The sequence below is a fragment of the Alexandromys fortis genome, unplaced genomic scaffold (assembly GCF_014885135.2).
Source record: "Alexandromys fortis isolate MF-2015 unplaced genomic scaffold, M_Fortis_MF-2015_v1.1 scaffold_46, whole genome shotgun sequence".
NCBI classification, from domain to species: domain Eukaryota; kingdom Metazoa; phylum Chordata; class Mammalia; order Rodentia; family Cricetidae; genus Alexandromys; species Alexandromys fortis.
In genome coordinates, this window is record NW_026067919.1 from 6,581,463 (window position 1) to 6,603,077 (window position 21,615).

Consider the following 21,615-nt stretch of genomic DNA (forward strand, 5'->3'; position numbering starts at 1 on the left):
CATCTGGGTGTTTAGAGTCCATGGCTTATAATGACAGGGAGCATGGTACTAGAGCATTAGCTGAGAGCTTATATCTTACCAACATATGGGGTGTACATGTATATATATATGAGAAAGAGAGAGAGAGAACCACAAACTAACCGGAAATGGATGGCATGGGCTTTAAAAACTCAAAGTCCGTGCCTATTAACACCCCTCCAACAAAGCCACACTTCCTCCAACATTTTCCAAACTGTTCTATCAACTGCTGACCAAGCACTCAAATATATGAGCCTATGGGAGTCATTCTCATTCAAACCAGCACATTTAAAAAGTTTTTTATTATTTTTATAATAAGCCATAATATTGTTAAAAATCTAATATGTACAGAAGTGTAACGATATATAAATGTATATATGCATTTGTGTCTACTTTTTTTAAACTTTTTTACTGATCTTTTCGAGGATTTTACATGATGCATCCTAAACCCACTCATTCTGTCCTCTGCCCCTGCACCTCTCTCCTAAAACAAACTTTAAAAGTAAATTGAAAAACAAAGAAAAACAAAAATAAAACAAAGCAAAAAAAAAAAAAAAAACAAAAAACAAAATCTCAGCATGGAAGATGTAGTGTAACACAGTGAGTTACACAGTATATCTTTTAGTGCATAGAGCTTTATTTTTAAGTGTTTATGGCAATGAGTCCTTGATCATGTTCAAGGTCTCTGGCTTCTGCTACACTATTGATATTGGGTCCATTTCCTGTTGCCTGCAAGATGTAGGACTCTCAGTTACTTCGCTAGCACCACCTCTGCCTCCATGCCTCTATGTTCCCGGTCATGATAATGGACTGAACCTCTGAACTATAAGGGAGCCACCCCAATAAGATGTTTTCCTTCATAAACATTGCTGTGGTCATAATGTCTCTTGACAGCAATAGAAACCTTAAGACAGTGTCGAAGGGTTGTGTCTCTTCTGGGGCCATGCAGGTCTGAGTCACTGTGTAGCCACCTGGGGTCATGGTGCCATTCTGGCCTGGGCCGCTGTCAGGGCTCACATCTGGGTCAGAGACCCTGTTGCAGCCAAGGTCTACATTAATGTCCATCGTTCCTGTTACTACTGAAAGCAGTGAGAATAGGGCTACATTTACTTGGCCCTGCTCCTCACTGGCATCATTTATGTATATATAAATATATGTATATATGTAAAAAGATAAAATATCACTCCATATCTTGCAAATAAATACTTTTTAAAAAAATCATGAATATCCATCAAATACAGCTCTGCTTACTCACAGCTATCTTTCTACATACAATATAAGGTGATATTTATACAAATATCTTCAGGTCCGATTCAAAATGCTGGGACTGAATCAAATCCTTTCTGTTTTTCTCAATCATAAATTCTTTCTTTCCCAGTCAGAGCCATGGACTTTATTTTCTATAAAATATTTATTTGTTGAAACTTCATATTCACATAAAAATTCAGCAAATTTTAATCCACCTATAAGGCATGACCTTATAGACTGAAACGACAATGGAGTATTTTTTGCAGAACATGATTTTCTGGGCTGGAAAATAAGTGTGGGAAATTGGCACCATGGGACACAGAAAGGTCTATATCCCTGAGATATCCATAGGCCTGAGTTTTTCTCTTTTAAAAGTCTATGGTGTTTTGCTGCCTTTTCACTGCACCTTCTTCAGTAGACTTACAATAATATCCTAAATTCAACTTTAGATATACCACCCTGGGTGCCCCTTCCCCCTCTTTATTTGAAAAAGAAATCTTTACCTTACAATATACATGTTTACATTCACATTCTTAAATATGTGATTTAACATGTCTGGAATCTCACATTGTACAACATACTACTAAACCAGAAAATAATATTATATCAGTACTTGAGGTCAACAATAGTTTAGATTTAATTAAACGCTGAACTTATTTTGCTTTCTATGTTGCCTGATTAGGATGTAAAAGTCACAAAGTAAAAGTTATTAAAGAGGCTATACCAATTTGATATAAAAAAAAGTTCCACAGACTGGAGAGATGGCTCAGTGGTACATTTTGATCTTTTCGAGAACTCAGGTTTTGTTTTTAAGCATCCATGTCAAGATTCACAGTTGCCGCTAACCCCAGATCTGATGCCCTCTTCTGCTCTCTGGATACCAGATATGCATTCACATAGACACATAAACATAAATAAAAACAAATACAAATCTTAAAACAAAGCAAAGGCAAGCAAACAGAAATAGAAGGAAATAAGTAAATGTCTCATTTAATACAAGGGCTCATTTTCCTCTTGTGTGATCCTGATCACTTTGGTCTCTGAAGGACTTAGCATCCATTGTTGCATCTTTTGCATCCAGCTAACATTCACTCATGAGGGCTGCCCTGTGTGGTGGCGTAGCCTGCAGTCCCAGCTCTCAGGAGGCAGCACACCTTTGAAGCAAGTCTGGGCTACATTATATTGCTCTGTCCTGAAATGGAGGAGAAGGAAGAAGAGAACAAGGCGGCCATAGCAGTGATGAAGCTTTCAATCACTTCTTCTTTTAGAAGAAAGCCTGGCATTAGTGTTTATAATTTGTTTCTTGTGTCATTTCCTAGGTTAATTGGAGCATGCTTCCTGCTATAATTTTGTGAGTTGAATCATGCCTCTTCCAAAGACACACTGAAATTCTAGGTTCTAGCACCTGAATACAATGGCTTCTAAAAGCCATTATATTTATCAGTAGAATTTGCATGTCACCATGTTTATTGGAGTCATGCGTAACTCGGCTGGGAGCTAAGCCTAGGGATGAGCATGGTGTGTAAGGGAAGGTCTGAGGGCATGAAGCATTTCACTGTGACAAGATTTGCTGTGACAAGACTAGAGTTGGATGGCCATGAGCCAAGAATACATGGATTAATAGCAACAACCAGTCATTATGACATGCCAGAGGAGATATGTTGCTTGATGCTGGGGGTGGGGCATGGCCAAGTTTATACCATGACTTGGGACGTTTTTTTCAACTACATACAGGAAATTATATATTTTTATTGTTTTAAACTTCTTAGTTAATGACACACCAAATTAATACCATACTCCTGATATGAAAACCAAAACTAGTGTTAATTTACAAAAGGTATTCCCAGATGCTTGGCATTTTAGATTTTCCTGTCTTTAGAACTTTGGTTGATTGACCAATCTGTGGTATTCAACTATACCATTATCGAACAGACTAAGATATTTATTTGAAAACAATGGGATAGTAGAAGCATAAAGTAAATTAAAACACATTAAAATTTCTGAGTGATTAAGTGTGAGCAAAGCAATTACTGAAACACATACAAAGAATTGGGCTCTCATATGCATACAGGTGAGAGTGAGGAGGAGAGGAGGGTAAAGCCAAGCTCATCCCTGTGCTGTTGACAAAAGTTCAATGAGGACAGAAAGGGAATAAATGAAGGGATGGTGAAGAGAAATTCAAGTGCAGTTTTTGAACTAGAAAAGCACCAAGTTAAAAAGTGGCATTCCTTAAAGGAAGAATACAAGGTAAGGTTAATGGGGTGTGTCAGGCTATAAAGGGACATTAAGTAACAATAAAAGTAAGATTTAGCAAGGTGATAAACATCCGTTAACCAATATAAACCAATCTCCATAGTAACTAAACACATCAGGCAAAATGTGATAAATACAATGAACTGGAGGCAAATATAATCATCATAAAACTCCTGGCATATGTGTGAACACATATATATGACACAGGCATTATCTATGACTATTCATGTTATAAAAAACAAAGAGTTTAGGTGAAAGTTCTACATATTAATGGGGAAAATTAACTATGAGTGGTGGCAGAGACTGCAAACATTGGCTAGCTGATATGTTCTAATGAATGATTCTTTTTTCGTATGTCTCATTTATTTATTGAAAACACATTTCCTTAAGTGTCTGTTTTTAATTACATTGCCTTACACATTGTGATAGACACTTCACTTAAGCTGCCAATGATGCAGGACTTCTGTATTCAGCATGCTTCTAGATTCAACCATATGTATTACATGGATGTGTTTTACTTGATGAGAGAGCATCAGTAGTGCTCAGGAGTGGAGGGTAAGAGTGGAGTGTAATGGAAAAGAATAATCCCCATCACAAAGTGATACCATAGCCATAACAATGTCATAACACAATTCTCAAAGGTAGCCGATGAAGATGGCATAAAAAATAGTGCATAGAGTTATATGAAGCCATCATACTTGATAGTGGGTGATTATGTTCCTCTATGTATATTAGCATCACAATTCTTATTATTGTTGTTTAGGGATAGATTCATATTTTTTTAAAAAAATTATCTGCAAATTAGCCTGAGGAAGGTTCTTTGGAGACGGTCTGAAGTCACTGATATCATAGGAGGGAGCACGTAGAGATCTCAAGAAGTATCATCCAGTAGGCTATGTGTGGAGACAAAAGACTAATATTGAAGATCTTGACCCTGTGTAGGCTTAGACTAGTGATGTCATGGTCTTTAATGGAAACAAATTACAATAATCTAAGCAGGTAAGAATTTTTATTGAGAGAATATTTGTACATCGCTATGGGTTGCGATTTAAACAGAACCAAATAAAACACAGCAAATGTCTGTGCTCAAGACGCCAGGGTAATGCTTTCATCACTTTAGATCATATTCAGCTACAAGAATGAGAAAAGCTAATTAATCAAATTGAGGATTTTGTTTTTCTGGAGAGACGAGAAGTTCAGAGGTTTAAGGAATCCAGTGATGTTACATCATCACTACAAACCCTCATTTCAGACTGGTTCCTGGAGATTCTCAACAGCCATTGTAATTGTGGTGTCCCATCCTCTCAAGATTTGTTTTGCATGGTGGGTAATTTCTCCCCAGCTTTGTGACTGAGAGGAGGAAGAAGACCCCTTGTGTGTGGCAGTAACATCGTCAGTTTATTCCTCCCTATGATGAGCAGCTTTGCTGGAAGAGAGTAGTCTAGAAAATGATCATTTTCAATCTCAGAAACATCTTTGCCATGTGACAAAGCTAACCAGGGCACAGCAGGCTACAAATGTGGAGTTCTCATCCATCACACTGACACTTTGATACAGTATGTTAGAGAAAAGAAGAGATACCAAGTATATAAACAGCGATGAATCCAACATGATATTTGCATCATTTAAGCCTTTAATCATATGCATCTTATTTCCTAAACAGAGAAGGAAATTGAGACACAGGAAGATTAAGCACCTTCCCTACAGTCTCACATGGTAACTGAAAGATAATTCCTGACTAGAAATTAAAGCCCATAGAATTAAATGCTAATATGTCTCCATGTCATTTGAGATTATTTACAGGTAACACCAAGCTAAAAGTTCCTTAGATGGGCAATGTTTTAAAATGTATAATCTGGGTGTTAAGCAGTCATTAACTTTTAATAATGACAATTTCATTTCCCCATTTAAAAACTAAAATCTCTCTTAGGGCATAGACCACATCTTCAATACTCTTCAGTTCCCAATGGTCAATCCAGGACTTTATTGATGAAAATTTTGAGAAGCAAGGTTTGGTTTGCATGAGAATGGCTCCCATAGACTCAAATATTCGAATGCTTAGTTAGCTGAACTGTTTGGGAAGGACTAAGAGGTATGGTCACTGGGGATAGGCTTTGAGATTTTTATCTTTTTTATTTTTGTTTATTTATTTATTTTGAAAAATTACCGCCTCCTCCCCGTTTCCCATTTCCCTCCCCCACCTCCCACACATCTCCCGCTCCCCCCAGTCCCCTACCCCCACCACTCCATTCCCCCTCCCTCTGGAGAATGCCAAGCAGTCCAGGTTCCCTGCCCTGCGGGAAGTCCAAGGTCCTCCCACTTCTATCCAGGACCAGGAAGGTGAGCATCCAAACAGGCTAGGCTCCCACACAGCCAGTTCATGTATTAGGATAGAAACCTAGTGCCATTGTACTTGGCTTCTCATCAGCCTTCATTGTCAGCCAAGTTCAGGGAGTCCGGTTTCATCCCATGCTTATTCAGTCCCAGTCCCGCTGGCCTTGATGAGCTCCAAATAGATCAGATCCACTGTCACAGAGGGTGGGTGCACCCCTCATGGACCTGACTTCCTTGCTCATGTTCTCCCTCCTTCTGCTCCTCATTTGGGTCTTAAGAGCTTAATCCGGTGCTCCAATTTGGGTCTCTGTCTCTATCTCGATCCATCGCCAGATGAAGGTTCTAAGGTGATATGTAAGATATTTATCAGTATGCCTATAGAATAGGGTCATTTCAGATTCCCTCTGCTCAGTTGCTCAAGGTACTAAAATCATCTGTCAGGCACAGTCTCTCACTCTCTTTCTATTGCAGTTGAATGAAGATGTAACTCTCAGCTACTTTCCATCACCTTGCTTCTCACCATGTTCCCAGGAATGATAAAAAAGGACTTACATTCTTAAACTGTAAACAAATGCCAATTGCTTTTTTTTTTTCATTTATAATCAAATGTTTTTTAGGAGATGTTGCTCCTTCCTCAGTCATCAAACAATTCATTGACAATATAATAACATACAGTATCCAGATCCTTTGTGTATTTTCCCTCTTTATGTGGCTTTATTTTAAATTCTATTTTTTTTATTTTCTTTTTGATTTTTTGAGACAAGGTTTCTCTGCATGCCTTTCGCTGTCCTGGAACTCATTCTGTAGACTAGGCTACCCTTGAACTCACAGAAATATGCCTGCCTCTGCCTCCCAAGTACTGGGATTAAAAATGTGTGCCATGACACCTAACTATCTTCTCTTTTCTTAAAGGACTTTATCCTTTTTCTTTTCTCGCCCAAGCTTACATATATGTTTAAACACACTGTAAGCTGTTTAGAGGTTTTCTTCATCTGAATCTATTTTTATTGTATATCTCTCTTTTCTGACCACATGAGTCTTGAATTAGCTAAGTCATATGGCTAGAATTAAAGCCGTGGCTTTGAGGGTTGGATCCACTCCACTCCTTAGCTTTCTGAGAGTCTAGCTTCATACCAGGGGTATTGGCAGAAACCATGTTTATTGCTAGAACTCTATGGAGTTTCAAGGTCCCTGCCTCTACCAAGAAGCATGCTGTCAGGTATTCATAAACACCGCTTAAATGTTTTGTGGTGGGGTTTCTTAAAAGAGCTGCAAAGTTTTTGCAGCTAAAGCTGAGTCAGTAAGCCTTTCTTAAATGAGACTCACTTGCCTCTAGCAAACAAAGCCCACCTGACAAAATGCTGCTACCAAGAAGTCATTCTTAACTCTGCTCTTTTTGTCTAGAATTACTTCCTAAGCTCTCTCAGGTTTTGTGTGGATGCACTTGTCCAAGTTGGCTTCATTTGTTGTAAGAAGTTTCTGTCATGCCCAGTTCCATAACCATTCAATCCCAAAGAAATAGACAGAGGTCTACATTAACTAGAAACTGCCTGGCCGATTAGCTCAGGCTTCTTATTAACTCTTACATCCTTCATTAACCCATAATTCTTGTCTGTTAGGGACTGCATATTGAGCCTTTCCTTTTCCCAGAATTCTTCTGTTCTTGTCACCCCACCTACACTTTCTGCCTGGTTGCCCTACCTATACTTCCTGCCTGGGTACTGGCCAATCAGCATTTTATTAAAGTGATACAACTGACAAATCTTTACATTGTACCACAGCAGCTTATTTCATTTCATACATTTTCTTATCTGTCATAGACACAGCAAAAGTATGACTAAACATTATTCTACCCCATTAATTGTGTTTCCTTACATACTGAATTTCTAACAAAAAGTATCTGTGAATATGACCTCACTTTGAGATAGTCTTCAATGAAAGATGTCAAAGTGAGAATAAAGGTGATCTCTGATCCAAAGTAACAGATACTAGATACCCTTATCAAAACAAGAAATCACACACAGAGAGAATATTGCTTCAGTTGAGCAATATAAATCTAGTTAATATTTTCACTGGGCAAGGAATACCAGAGATTTCCAGTCAGTGTCTGGTAGGAGAGACACAAGCAGTCAGCAGTCAATTCTTCTTTGCAACCATCATAAATAACCAGTGGTACTGATACCTCACTTTCCAACTTCTGCTCTAAGATTGTGAAACAATGTTTTTTACTATTTTAACCAACTCTTTTCTGGTACCTTTAAAGTAGAGGCATTAGAACACTAAAGAGAGATGTGAAGTGCCTTCATAAAGCTTTATATTCTAGGGAAGGAAATAGAGAAACTCTAAGAGCCCATGTGGTACTTTGTACAGCACGTTCTGAGATAAAGAAAAATTGGGGTATGGAGATAGGAAATGCTGTTTTGTTTGGGGATCTGTGAGCATATGACCTTTCAAGTGAACAAGGCAAAAAACTGAGCCCTATTATTTCTGTAGAAAGAGATCTTAGGGAGGGAAAGCGCCAACCCCAGCCTCTGAGAAAATAATTCCCTTTTGTAAGTAGGTTCAAATGCACTGGAATTGGGAGAGGGAGAATGGTAGGGTGTCAGGGAACCACATTGCTTTGCTTTGAAATTTGATGCTGTCTTTGGCCTCCTTTTTTTTTTGGTATCACTATCTATCTGTCTGACTGTCTATCCATCTATGGATGTCTGTCTGTCTATCTATCTGTCTCTATCTATCTATCTACTCTATTGCCTACTCTATCTATCTATCTATCTATCTATCTATCTATCTATCTATCTATCATCAGGGTGTCTATGACTTGTGATCCTCCTGACATATCTTCCTGAGTGCTGGGATCACTAGTGTGGCCCACTATACTTAGCAACCACTTTACATTGACTATTTCTGAATTTGGGGCTGGAGAGATGGCTCAGTGGGTGAAGGTCTTGCTGGCAAGCCTGGCAACCTGAGTTAAATCCATGGAATCCACATGGGACGGAGAGAACAAACAATTCTGTAGTGGGTGGAGAGAACTGATTGCTTGGCCTCTCTTTTGAATGAAATGGGAAGCTATGTGATTGATTTTTGAGGAAAAGGGCATGCTACAATTGTGATTTGATTTAAGGATTTTTCTTTCTTTTTTTTTTTTCTTTGAGATAAGATGTCTCAATGTTGCCATGGCTGGCCTTAATCTCACTATGTAGCTCAGGATTGATTTGAGCTGAGAATCATCCTGCTTTAGACTTCTGAGTGACAGGATTAGAAGTATTTTGTGCTACTCTGGGACTTATTGAGTTTTAGAGGAACATTTGTGACTTCTGTGTAGAGAAAAATCCAAGGAAGCAGAGGTAGAACCTGAGAAATGAGGGCAGAAGCTTATCTTGTAAACACATGGGAATGAGTGACATTTGGAGGCCAGTCAGAGAGACAGGAAGAGAAGGACTAGATAGAACTTTGAAGGTACAGAAGAAAAGCCTGAAAGCAGAAATGGAAACCAGCTATGTGGGGGATGCTATAGGAGGTTTCCAGTTAGCAGGAGCAGCTAAGAAGGAGGCAGTGAATGCCCATGCTGCAGAGCCTGAAGTCTGTGTGGAGAAGAATCTGGCTTGCCACCAGCTTACAACTCTTTAAAGCAATGACATCTGTTAGTCACTCCATAAATTACTTGCCCTGCTCGTAGTATTGATTGATATTTCCGGACCTGGTGAGCTGTTGTCACATTTCAGTCTCATTGATGAGCAAGTTTTATTTCTTCTATTAGATCTCTATGAGTTATCTACTAACATGACAAGAAAAAAATAGGTTAATAGGAAAGTTCAAAGTAGCTTGACACTGACTAAGAAAATTGTTTGGTACAATTTTATCAAGAACTTACATAAGGATTCAGTAATAAGAGTCCAATAACAGCTTGAAACTTCATAAAACTTGCTAAAGACTTCTTTGCTGTTTAAATAATTGTTTAGTTCCTGTACGTATTATCTTATTTAACATTCCAGTTTTTCAAAGTAAGATACATATTTTTAAAAGAAACATTTGCACAACCAAGTAGTATAAAATAGCATGATAGCATCGAGTTCAATAAAATTGTATCTTACTTTGAAACATGATAGGTTTCAGAATTATTTCCTTAGTTTTGTAGCACAAACCGACCTCAGTCTACAAAGTATGAGATGGCCATACATTTCTGAAATGGGCTCAAAGAGTAGATATTTGAAGGCTGTTACTAGAATTAAAATCTTGGCTCTATAAGGTACAGGTCAAAGAAAGTAGATAATTTCTGTGGGCCTTATCAGTTTCAGCTCTATGAGAATAAAAAATGGGAATAAAAAGAGTTCCTACTACATCATGTTTCTGTAGGTTTCAATTAAGATAAGATATGTCAGGAATGCATGGCCCAGAGATTTAAAATAGAACCAAACATGCAAAATCAATCAATCAACCAAGCAATCAAAACGTCAATGTAATGATGCCTAACTCCATTCTGATATACTCATAGATTGATGCCTAGCCCAACAGCCATAAGAGAGGCTTTCTCCAGCAACTGGTGGAAACAGATGCAGAGACCCACAGCCAAACATTAGGCTGAACTCGGGGAATGCTGGTGAGGAGAGGGATAAAAAATTATAGGAGACAGAGGTTAAGGACATCACAAGAAAACCCATGAAACAACTAATCTGGCCTCATAGGAGTTCACAAAGACAGAAGTGACAATGAGGGAGCCTGCAAGGGACTTACATCGGCCCTATGCATATATGAGACAGCTGTGTATAGTTTGTTTTCTTGTGTGACTCCTGACTGTAGGACAGAGACTGTCTCTGACTCTTTGGCTGACCTTTGAAACCCTATTTCTCATACTGGTTCACCTTGCCCAGCCTTAATAAAAGGGGAGGTGCTTAGTTTTATTACAACTTGCTATGCTATGTTTTTTTGATATCCATGGGAGGCCTACCCTTGTTATGAATAAAAAAGGAGGAGGGGTGGATTGTTCGCGTGTGTGTCGGGGCGGGAAAGTAAGGCGGTGAAAAGGACTTGGAGGGCAGGAGAGAGTAGAAACTGCAGGTGAGATGTAAAATTGATTAATTTAAAAACAAAAACAAACCAAAGAATCAAAATCCCAAAACCCAGCAAAGAAAGAGAAGGCATGTACAAAAAAATAGAGTAAAGGCATATCTCAGATATATTATTATTCCATACCAATGGATTTGAAGAAAATGATAATTCCAGTTACTACAATGAACATTGGTCAACTGGAGTTTGACGTAGTCTTTCAAGAAGAGTCATAGTTTACCCAGAAACTAGGTATTGGTGTAGATAGAGGAGGGCTGAGGATGGAGGTCTGGAGAACCCTCTATGGCATAGAGTCTATGCCTTTGTCCTGATGTCATCTATCCAGATGTGCCAAACGCTTTGCCAGTTCACCAACTTTGTTGTCTTCTAAAGTCTTTATAGTCTCCTATACTGTCCTATTGATGTGGTGAGTGGAATAAGGTGGTTTTTATGTCTGCTTTCTATCTATAGCCCATTTCTCTGGTCATTTATGGGCAGTTTAAATTCTACTACAAATGGGTTCTAGAGAACAAAGGCCATAGAGTAGTTTCGGGTCTTCCATGCATCATAGGCTGTAAACAGGAAACTCGAAGCAGCCCTGTCTGGCAACCCTGGTTGGTAACCCCGCTTTGCCTCCTCTGATTGTAGCTGAACATCAGAAAAGAAGCTCATGGCTTGGCCGCCTTAGGGATTATTTCTAAAGGTTTCCCTTCAAATATTCTGGCATTCTTCCACTTCCTACCTCCATGTAAAAAAAAATCAATATACTAAGCAGCATTCAGAGGGTGGTCCTTTGTAACAGATCTTTTACTCATAGATTTTGTCTTCTGGGCTAAGGATTTTGAAGCTCAGTGCCAATGAGATGGCTCAGTGTGTTAACATCCTTGCCACATAAGCACGAGGACCTACTTTTGACCCCAAGATCCATGTAACAGTGAGTATGGTAGAGTGAATCTGTAATTTTAGTGTTCTGATGGTGATATGGGAGTAAGGGAGAGACAGGGAATCCTCACAACCTTGCAAGCAATGTAGGCTGGTTTTCACAGCTGAAAATACAAAAGACCCTTGGAAAGGAAAATAATCACTCTTAAGTTACCCTCTGACCTCCATGCATGCAACATGGAATGCACATATCCTCACTGTCACTCAAATACACACAACAACAACAAAAGAAGGTTTTTATAACTTACCTCCCCTTTCTTTATAGACTACAAAAGAATGGATATAGCAGAGAAGAAAGATCTCTAAAAAAAAATCACACTGAGCAAAAAATTTAGTCTGTGCAACTCTGTAGATTTTATTTATTAAGATGTTCTGTCTGTGTCAGGAACTATCATAGCATCTATGCTATATATAGAAACCAAACATGGTTATTCATCCTTGCAGTCAAGAACAAAATATGAGACACATAAACATAGAACAGTCCATAATATGTCCAGTTAAGACACAATGGAGAGGGGCATTGCTTTGGAGGTCTGGTGTCTTAAACGAAGCTTAAGAAGATTAAGAAACAAAGAGTACGGTTCACCAAACTGTGATAGGCAAGGAGGGGGGTTAAAATGATGAGGGAATGTGGAAGACTTGCTAGATGAATCTCAATGGGCTGGAGCGTTACTGCGTGATCTGTAGATGGAGGCAAGCAGAGTTTTCTGTAGACCACAACAATATGAATTAACAAAAATAGATACTTTAAAATTTTCGTCCAATTAGCTCATCATTCTGAAGCTTAGACCCTATAAGAATATGGGATTTAAGAAGGGTGCTATAGTTGTTAACTTTCCTTATAAACTTGACTATGTTTGTATCACCCAAGAGATACTAACTCTTTTTTCTGAAAGAGTGTCTCAGAGAGGCTTGAGAGGAGAAGACCCATAGGGTCTTGGGCTAAATGAAAAGGGAAAATGAGTGACTTAGACCAGTGCCAGTATGATTTGCTTTTGTTCCTTGACTTCACACAGAATGTGACAAATCGCTGCATATTGTCACTGCCATTCCTGACATGGTGGACTGTACACCTTCTTACACTGTGAGCCAGAATTAATTCTTCTTCCACTTATTGGTTCCTTGTTAGATTTTAGCTTTTTGAACCAGGACTAGGATATAAATACAGTTATTATGAGAAGTTTCTGGAGGTCATTTGGAATTTCAATATCTTACATGTAGATGTCTGGTTCAAGGAAGAACATTATAGACTTTGTTTGCTTTGTTACTGTCTAAGTGTTGATATTAAATTAAAATGTTTGTAATATCATAAATAATTAACTTCTGACAACTGCAGATCATTATAAAAGGGTTATTGTGTTTACAGGATGCCCAACAGAGTAACCATTTCTTTTTTATTTTGTTTCTTTTTTGTTTTTGTTTTTGTTTTTGTTTTTTGTTTTTTGTTTTTTTTTTTTTTTTTTTTTTTTTTTTTTTTTTTTTTTTTGAGACAGTGTTCTCTGCATAGCTTTGGAGCCTGTTCTGCAACCAGAGATCACCTGCCTCTGCCTCCCAAGTGTTTGGAATTAAAGGCATGTGTCGCCACCACCCAGCACTAGACTAACCTTTTCTTTTCTTTTCTTTTCTTTTCCTTTCTTTCCTTTTTCTTTTCACTGAAAAAGTCTTTATTGAGACCACACCAGGCAAACAAATTCTGGCATTAAGCACCTTCCTCCTTGGTGATGCGGCCTTTCTTGAGTCGTCCCATGAAAGCTTTCTCCTTCTCCATGGTCTGGAAACGACCATGGCCAAACTTAAAGGTGGTGTCAATGAATTTCAGGTCAATCTTCTCCAGAGCCTGTTGTTTGGTCTGCACCAGTAAGGACTTGCTGAGAGTGAGCACTCATTTCTTGGTTCCCACCACACAGCTTTTAAGCATGGTGAAGTCACTGGTTACCTCACCATAATGGACAAAGCCACCCAGTGGGTTGATGCTCTTGTCAGAAAGGTCATAGTCAGTAGATGTATTGTTCTTGATCAGCTTGCCATCTTTGATAAGGTAGCTCTGACCAATCTTGTAAATCTTCTTGTTGATCTCTGTCCAATGATGGTAGCCTTTCTGCCCAGCACGAGCCACAGAGAAGACCACTTGGGCAGTACTTCTTCATGCTGTTGAAGTCCTTCTCGAGCTGTTTCTTGCCCATGTCATCCTGCCATTTCTTACAATATTTGGTGAAGGACTTCTTCTGAGATTTGTGCCACTTCTTGTAGTCACTGATGTACTCATCAAGTACTGTCTTGAAGGTGCAGAGACCTCGTGGGGTTTCGACGTATCCCATGATGCCCACAACTACCATAGGTGGTGTTTCCACAATGGTTATAGCCTCCACGACTTCTTTCTTGTTCACCTTGGATCCTGGTCTGTCCACCTCCCGGACAATGTGGGTCATGACGGCCTTGTGCCTAGAAAGGCTGTGAGGTGAACAGGCTTGGAAGGGTCATCCTTGGGGAAGCTCTACACTTTCCCACGACACCTACTACAGCACTTCTGAGGCAAGAAGCCCAAGGACCCATGCCTGGGAGCAGAGAATTTCCTGTGAGACATCTTTCCGTCACACGCCGCCAGTCTGACCATTTCTAATCATGCATATTAACAGTTCAAGACTGTAAAGGAAGTCAATGAGAGGAATAATGGAAGATATTCAAAATACCCTGATTCAACTGAGTTCCCAAATAATTATTAAGTAATAGTTTCCTCTGTCACTTTAATAAAGTAACTTCCCTTGATTTTTCCACACTACTAAGAATAATCCAGCTGCTTTGGGGAAACCATTATTGGAAGAAGACTCTTCTGGCTTAATTTACTTTTTTTTAAAATTTCTATTAAATAAAGGAGGCTTACATTAGTCCTTATGTTATTAACTGCTTAATGGATTTAGGAAGGAGGTAGCAAAAGACAGATTTTTCCTTGCATTTAAATGAGACAAATAGCATTCTCAACTGATTATACATTTAGGGAAAAAAGCTCCACCATATTGCTACAATTTAAGTCCACAGAAGTAATAAATTAATCCATTAGTGGCCAAGTGTGTCCTCTGTTGTGCTCATTATCAAGTATTCCCAGGTGTTTGGGAGCTTATAAGTATAAATTAATGTGACTTTTAAACTTGGTAATAGAAATATGCAGCGTAAGGATCATAAAGTATGAAACAATTCCCACACCAGTGCTTTTTACAATAAAAGGTAGCATTTAATATTAAATTAGCATGTTTTTGTCAATGTTGGAATGAGTTATCTTGTCAGTACAAAGCAACAAAGCATAATCATCAATTAAAAAAACATGGTTACCATGGTTTCTTACTAGTTGCCTGGTTTTGTGCATTTCTGTAAAGCCACATTGCCAAACAGTAGACAACCTGACTATATGAATATGTGCCTTTGAGGAGCTGATTGACGAAGGTAGTTGTTCAACAACGTGTGTCTAGAACACACACACACACACACATACATACACACACATGCATACACACAAAGCTACTGACTGCTAGAGAGGCTCAAACTTTAGTGAGAGGCTTCCAACAGTGGTATGGAAAGAATAACGCCTGGAATACTCTGTGTGTGTGTGTGTGTGTGTGTGTGTGTGTGTGTGTGTGTGTGTGTGTGTGTAAGAGAGAGAGGGGGTGGGAGGGAGGAAGAAGGGAGGGAGGGAGGGAGATCTAAGTCTTGAAAGATAAGAATGAAAAGCAGCTGATTGAAAGATTGGTACCTCCTGAGAACTTATTGTATCCAGGCACTGTTATTGTTTTAATTAGAAATGTCCTTTATAGAAAGAACCATGTGATTGAACACTTGATTCCCAGCTGGTGGTACTGTTTGGGAAGATTACAACACTTGCAAGGTAGAGACTCACTGGAGGAAGCAGGTCACTATAGCTGGGCTCATAGCCTAGCCCACTTCCAACATTCTCTGCATCTGAGCGTGGATGCAAACTAAACAGCCAGCTCCCTGGTCCTGCAACTGTGCCATCCCTGACTGCTACTCTGCCTTCTCAATCATGAAAGACTTTATCCCTGAACCATGAGTCAGAAAAAACTTTTTCCCTTTTAAGTTGCTTTTGTCTCGGTGTTTGATCACAGCAACAAGAAAGCAAATCAAGCCCTTTCACTCATTCCATCGGTGCTGCTTTGTGTGCGTGTGGAGAGGAGACAATGATGACCTTGGATGGTTGGGAATGAGAGGCTTGAAGACGGTTTTCTCTGTAATTCTGCAGAGAATGTTATTTTATTTTTTTCTTTAAAAACAGTAAAATAAGAGCATTTTATATCAATAGATATCTCTATGAAATTCTGGTTGACTGGGGTATTAGAATAGTACATAAAATAGAATTTGTTTTTTCCACACATATCTGAGGTGATTCACAATTTAGTGAGAAACAAGTTATATAACTCCAAACAGACAAAGACATGTGTGCATATGCATGCACATACACACACACACACAAACACACATACTCACACACACATAGGGGAGAGGAGAAATGAGGGAAGAAGTGACTAAGAACCCACATTAAGTGCTAAAGATCTGGAAATTTTTAGTTATGGCTTAAGTGAAGATATTAAGACAAGCTTGACATAATTTATAAATGAGTCACTTTAAGAAAATATCATCCCAGTGTTTCTGCAATGAGAAAAAAATAGTATGATTAAGAAAAATAATTCCACAATTATTAAGTCACCATCTAGTATTTGAGAGGCTTTGAGAAGCACTAGAGAAAATTGGGAGAGCTGGGGAGATGATAGCAGTTCAATTAATTAGTCATGGTATAGAAAATACACCCATGAGTTACAGTTCAAGGTATAAAGTTTTGCTTGCTGGAAATTCATCTTACTGCATAGAAATGCTAATAGAAAGCAATAGTTCAGAAAATTGGAAAGATATAGGAGAAGTCTGGCCATAAAAGATGAGAGTAGTTTGCCACAAGGTAAGTTGGGATTGCATTAAGAAGAAAATGGAAGTCAATAGAGGAGCCTACAGTGCAGATTACTTATAAAAAGAGCATGTTCTTGAGGTTGTAAAAGGGGATAATATTCTCTTTGTCCATGGTTTCCTATTGACAAAATTTACAATGCCAGATAGCTGCCTTCTGCATTGAAAGAACTATTTAAAATGTGAGGTTCCCAGTGTTCCCTCCCCCAATAAACTAATATTCTTAGAACAGAATAAAGTCAAAATGATATCAATAATGGAGAAGGCTGCTCTTCAGAAGCTGCAGTGGCTGGGACTTTCATCCCCCAGGAAGCTGTTGCAGGAGGTTCACCAAGAGCAGCCTAAGTATAGCGTGAGATTTCATCAAAGCAAAGATCCCATTTCTTTGCTACTACTTTTCTACATTGGTTACTTCTGTGGGCTTCATGACATCATAGTTCTAACACATTTTCTCTTACACCTCCTATCATGAACCAAAGACAAAACTTTTTGTTGTCTTTTCAGGAATTTGCTCAATGATGACTAAATAATCCATATAAAAATATTTGCATCTATAAATCTCTATAATGTCTTCTAAATATCTCCAGTGATATAAACAGATGGAATCTCAATATTCAGAATAAAAAATAAGACATATTACAAAGCATGCTTTAGTTTAAGTTATTTAATGATAAATTTTTAAAGACTGTATGCAAAAACATTGTAATTACCATAGTAACATTTAAAATTCTCTGAGGAAAAATGTCAATGCAATGATAGCCTGAAGTGATAAGCGGTATGCAAAAGACCTAAGACTCAGAGTATAAATCTAGTGGGCTTTCATAAGGCTTCTTCAAACATTCTTAGTTTCAGTTAAACTATCCCTACCAATCCTTTTCCCATTGACAAGCTTTGACAAGGATCTACACCTAGCTGAAGAGCTGTTGACAGTTGACTCATGAGGAGCAAGAGTATCTCCTTTTAGGAATATGGCAAATGGAAAGTTGTTTGTGTCCCAGTAGATAACTCCACACTTATGTGCATTCGGTTAGCACTAATTGAACTCAGTAGTTAAAATAAATACACAAATAAACCATTATAAAATGAAGACAAGAGGTCGGGAGAGAGTTGTGTTGCGGTTCTGGGAAGACGTAAATGGGAGTAGTGAGGGTGAATATGATCAGGATAATTGTTTATATACATCAAATTTCAAAGAAGAAAGGCAAAAAGATGTAAGAATTTTTCAGTCTCGAAATTTATGAGACTTTTCAATCCAGAGAACCTAGGAGTCTATGAATGTGACCTTTCGATTTTCATAAAATCTTAATTGCTTTAGTTGTTATGTAGGCCTCATTGGCACAACTTTTAAAGCTAATATTTGACATCGAAGGTAATAATGTATGTAGAAGTTCCAAGAAAGGTGAGAAAGTTGACCAAACATGACGAGAAGCTATGTCTTCTGTGTGTGTTACATGAATAAAAAAACTCAAAAAAAGCAACCAACCAACCAACCAAACAAACAAACAAACAACAACAACAAAAAAAAAACAACTCACAAATCACTCATACAGATTTACATTCACTGGTGACAGGCAAAAGAAAAGCAACAATACTTTTGAATGAAATCTTTTTATATACAGTGGAAGTTCTTACTAAAATTTTTAATTAGCGGGAAAACAGAAACTTGGTTATGCCCAGTGCTATACACTCCTGGCCCAGAAAAATTGTACAAGTAGTTTTGTGAAGATTAAACTTTGAATCTTTCATTTAGGTATTTTTTTTCTGGAAATACTGGGAACTGGAATGAAGAAGTATATATATCCTCTGCTAGGCAAGCACTCGACCACTGCAATACATCCTCTGCAAGATTTAAATATTTAAATCTAGAAAAGAGGTGGAGCAAATGATCATCATGAATTTCTATGGAAACTGTATTTTAGAATGTTTTAAAAGATTTCTCTCTCTCTCCTCTGAGTATATGTGTGTGAGTGTGTGGTGTGTGTTTGTGTGTGTGTGTGTCTGTCACAGAGAGAGAGAGAGAGAGAGAGAGAGAGAGAGAGAGAGAGAGAGAGAGAGAGATTGCTCATGCACCTATAATCTATACTATATGGCAGTTTGTGCTGTTCCTTCTACCAGGAGATCAAATTCACTTTGTCAGGCCTGAGGGCAAGTGCCTTTACCCATTGAGCCATCTCTCTAGTCCTTGAAGCCCTGTTTTGAAACTGTGTTCTGTGAAGCAGAATGCTTGCCTTGAGTGTGAACTGCTTGAATATGTGGCCCGGTCTCCATGGCAGCTGCTTCTTCCTTAGCACAAATGAGTCATCCTATTTTGATTTAAGAAAGTGAAATGAAGGTATCTGTGTCCAACAAGGATCAACAACCAGAGTTTTTTTAGAAAGGAAAATAAAGAGGTCACGCTCTAAAAGAAAGGAGAGTGGCTTTGCCTTTTCGGTGATTGATGACCTGTCTGTGGGGATGCTGGCTGCCATAATGGTGTCATGGCCTCTTCCCAACAGGGGAAAATGCTGTTAGTCCCACTGTGGTGGAGGTGAGTGAGGTCTGTGCTTACTGGGCTGACACAACCACAGCCAGTCCTCAGCTCACACTCGTGATGCAGGGTGATGTGTAGGGTGGATGCATTGCTTACTTTGCAAATATAAAAGTGGTCCTAGAAAAGACAGAAGAAAACTTACCAGTGACTGCTTCTTAGAAGTAGTGATCAAAGTTTCTATTTGTAATATTCATTTTTGCATTTATTTACAAGTTTTATTCATAAGCAGGCATAAATTCTATGGTAAAATGTACAGGCACTGGTGAAAATTAAAATCATATGCCTGCTGAGGTAGCAGAGGAAGCATTGAGATTGGAATATGACCTACATTCAAATCCTAATGCTTCCACTGATCAGCTCGAATGGTGATAACTTGCCTTTCCAAATGCTGGGTTACAGGACTGAACAGAGCTCCTAGGCAAAAGACTTCCCCAGTTTCTCCTTGCAGAAGCATGCTCCTCCCTTTAAGAGATGCCTGTCTGTCCATCTCCACTCTTGCTGTAGGACCTGACAGGTGGGATTCAGGTTTGCTTGTTACTCTGCCTCCTGCCACTGCCTTTTCTCTGTGACATCTTAGAATCCCTTCCCCATAATGACACAGCTGTATGCCCTGGCAGCAATGGCAAACACAGTTTGCCTGTGTATTAACCCCTTGACTTTATTAAAGATATGTAATTAGTAAGTCCCACATATTACTTTCTAGACTGAAGAAGCTATAGCTGGGGTGCCTCTGCTCTCTGCCACTGCTTTCTTCCTTAATCAGAAATGTCTGATTCCATCTCCTCCTTCCCTAGTTTGCCTGTTTTGTTGTATTAAATGTGGACATGCCTGACACTGTTTCAATAAATGATCTTGTCACTTTGGTCTATAATCTCATTTTGGAGCTAGGAGCATGCGTGAGCAAACTAATATATCATGAGGCACCCAAATATCCTAAAAGAGATTCTAGAAACTTCCAGAGCCATGAACTGCTCTCAAATGTTCAGGATCACAACTCCTATTTCATCTTCTCTGTTCCAATGGACTATTTGTTCCTGGAGTGTCACAAGAGAAAAGCCATGTGACACAGATCTGGGATGGAAGCTACAGAGTGACAGACTACAGTGGCATTATGAAGAGAAGCCCTGTGCAACAGGCACGTTTTGTAAGTGAGTGGGTGGTTTGCTCACACTGACATGATGAGTTTTCCTACAGCAGCTGGCAGAGATCATTAGAACCATGGGCACTCCCAGACAACACTACCCTTCTGCCAAAGTGGGAAAGCTACTGAACAATCACAGGAACTATGTATCACACACATCAAAAGTGCCTTCAGGGCTCCTGCTGTGGAGAAGCCACCGAACCTTAAACCAAATGTTTTAATTTTTTTTAAACTTGTTTTTACATTTACTTAGTGTGTGTGCGTGTGTGCATGTGTGTGTGTATGTGTGTGTGTGTGAAAGCCCTTGTCCAAAACAGTGTGCATGGGGAAGAGGGAAGAACCACTTAAACAGCGAGTTCTTTCCTTCCACCATGTGTGTTCTGAGAATCGAACTAAGGCTGCCAGACTTGCTAAGAAGAGCCTTTACCAGTTGAGCCATCTCATTAGCCCCAATAATTTAACTTTATAAACCAGAAATCACTATTTTTATGTAAATTTCTTCTCTACTTTCCATGGAATGAAGTTTTAAATAAACACCGGAGGGAAAATTCTGTGACAATGACACAGTTTCATTGCTTCTGATTCTGTGCTAAGACTGAAGCCTGAGTCAGTGTGACATTGTCTCGGTACTGCACCACAGGGCCTTACTCACTCTAGTTTATCTAACAACATATTCCATTGAATCCAGAGACTGGAATTAAGTCAAATACTGTTGTTGCTTTTATTCTTCTTCAGCCTGTCTACTTTGGAAGTTTGGGCAGCTGTGCTTGACATATCAGTATATAAAATTCTGAGTTGCTCCAGAGACTTTTGTGTTTCTTTATACTTACATATTTGTGCATGCATGTATGTGTACGTGTGTGTGGGGGGGATATGTTGAGGTCAGAGAACAATTTACAGGAGTAGGTTCTCCCTTTCTGTTGTTTCTGAGGATCAAAGGCAAGTCTTTTTTTAATTAATTAATTTAAGATTTCTGCCTCCTCCCCTCCACTGCAGCCCATATCCCTCCCCCTCCCCCAATCAAGTCCCCCTCCCTCATCAGCCCAAAGAGCAGTCCGGGTTCCCTGCCTTGTGGAAAGTCCAAGGACCTCCCACCTCCGAAGGCAAGTCTTTAGGAGGGACAGTGAGTGTCTCT

The 21,615-nt window shown here is 39.0% G+C and overlaps 1 protein-coding gene across 7 annotated transcripts in view; it reads left to right on the forward strand.

Moving 5' to 3' along the window:
- Nucleotides 1-21,615, forward strand: part of Nrg3 (neuregulin 3) — a 942,917-nt gene that overhangs the window by 825,192 nt on the left and 96,110 nt on the right. The window lies entirely within an intron of this gene.